At 58.4% G+C, this 2,054-nt stretch overlaps 1 protein-coding gene across 6 annotated transcripts in view; it reads right to left on the bottom strand.

Annotated features, from left to right (window-relative positions):
• The window catches only part of HDAC11 (histone deacetylase 11), a 28,138-nt gene that overhangs the window by 19,045 nt on the left and 7,039 nt on the right, over positions 1–2,054 (bottom strand). The window lies entirely within an intron of this gene.

The raw sequence follows: 2,054 nt of genomic DNA, 5'->3' as shown, positions 1-2,054 counted from the left end.
GGCACGGTCCCATGCACTGCCCAGCCCAGGGCAGCCCAGCACGACCCTGCACCCCACGGTAAAGAGCACTGGGGTCAGCAAAAGGCAGGAACCCAGCACTGGCCCAGCCCAACCACTGCCTCAGCAGGGCTGACTCCAGGCCTAGCGCACAGTAGGTGTGCAATAAACACAAGTGGCTCTGAACTGACATAGCCTTGCGACATCGGGCTAGCACTTCTTCAGTGCCCTGTTGGCACGCAAGGCCAACGCAGAAAGTTAAACACAGAACGGCCATACGGACCCCGAAGTCCCACCCTGGGGATATACCTCAAATATGACCCAGTGCAGAGCCAGGCAAGACCCCCAGGACAGGGCTGGGAGACGGAGTGGAGGCGGCAGGGGGAAGGTGGGCACTGAACAACATGCACAGAACGGCCAGACGCATGCTCTGCCCATGGCCTGCTTGCCCCCAGGTGGTCTGGTGCTGCTGGCCGCCCTGACCGCACCCTGCTCTGGGGCTATAGCCCTATCCGTTCCACCTAGCCACTCAAGTCCCCTCTGCCCTCCAGGAAACAAGGTTCCTCCCCAGGTCTGCGCCTCTGGAACATTCTTCCTGCAAAGCTTACTTTAGTCTCAGCTCAAAACTCATCTCCTCTGTGGGGCTGTCCTGACCATCCAGTCTAAATAACCACATCTCTGCCTAATTATCATTTTCCGTTACCTTCACAGTCCCTGAGGCTCTCTGAAATGCTCTTATGTGGGTCTTCATTTCCAGTCTTCCACAAAGGAAATGCAAACCCCCGGGAGCAGGTACCTTGCTGGGACAGTCTGTGTCAGCACACAACTGGCAGTGGGTAAGTAGGTACAATGGAAATCATCATGTTTCTTCTTTTGCTCTGGCTGCCAGGGAGCTCCAGGCCAGATATGTAGCTTTGACTAACCCTTTCAGTGAACATATCACAATGCTTCTCCTGTCCTTGAACTCAATGTTGTACTTGGGACTCTTTTTTTTTAAATGCTGACCTAACACATAGTACACTGACTCCAGGATTTTGGTAGATAAGGCCAGACACGCAGTCTGCTCTCAGTTTCTCTGAAGGCCCTCCACAAAGGCCCCAAAGCCCTTGCCCCTATCCTCAGCTGATCCTGGCCCACTCACCCCGCCCTGGCCCGGCTCCATCCTGGCTTCTCCCTGTCCCAGCTCAGTGACTCACTCCCTGGCCTCCCCGCCCCCTCCGGACTCTGGCAGGCTTGTCCTCCTGGCCCAGCCCCTGAGCTGTGGACTGTGACCACGCATGCCCGAGTGCCGGAAACCAGGGCAGCTCCGCACTGGGCTCACTGCCAACCCAACACACACCTCTCTCTCCCAGGAGCCAGGTTTCCGTCGCCTCCTGGGAATCGTTTATGAGTTCACACCGTGGCAGCCCCATCTCAAATTCTCTTGGCCAGGGCCGGGTGTGGGAAGAGGGAAGGTGGCCATGGCTGGGACCCTGGAAGCCTGGACTGGATGCCCTGCAGGGTCTGCCTGAGACCTGACTCATTTCCCGAGTGACCCTGAACAAGCACGGTCTCTCTCCAGGCAGGGGGGCCTGACTCGGCACCTGCTGTGGTTCTGGGTCTGAGGTGAACCAGCTAGGAAGCCTGGGCGCCGAGGACTCCCACGCTCTTGGGGCAGAGACCCTGGTGCACTGCCGACCAGCAACCGGCAGGCAGGCTGGCAGCACAAGGCTCTATGCACCCCTACACCCCCACCTCTGCTCCCACACAGAGGACTGACTGAAGGCCCAGCCCTCACGCTTAGCTGCTAACAGGAGCTCAATGGCTCCTCTAGGAAGAGGCCAGAGTGGGCAGTGCTGGGCCCAGTGCTGTCTACAGGCAGGATTTAAAACTCCTAAATGAAGGGAACAGCAGTTAGCGTAATGGCTATGTCACTGGACTTCCACGTAGTCGACCGCGGTTCGCGTCCCGGATCTGGTGGCTTAAAACTCACGCCGGGCACGTGTGCGTGCGTGCCCAAGATCCCGAGAGGAGAAGGGATTGCGGCGTGACCATCCCCCCCTGGGGGGTGATTTCTC

Source organism: Tupaia chinensis, unplaced genomic scaffold (assembly GCF_000334495.1).
Source record: "Tupaia chinensis unplaced genomic scaffold, TupChi_1.0 Scaffold000451_2, whole genome shotgun sequence".
Lineage (NCBI taxonomy): Eukaryota > Metazoa > Chordata > Mammalia > Scandentia > Tupaiidae > Tupaia > Tupaia belangeri.
Note: the sequence above shows the minus strand (reverse complement) of the source record. Positions and strands in the feature narration are given on the sequence as shown.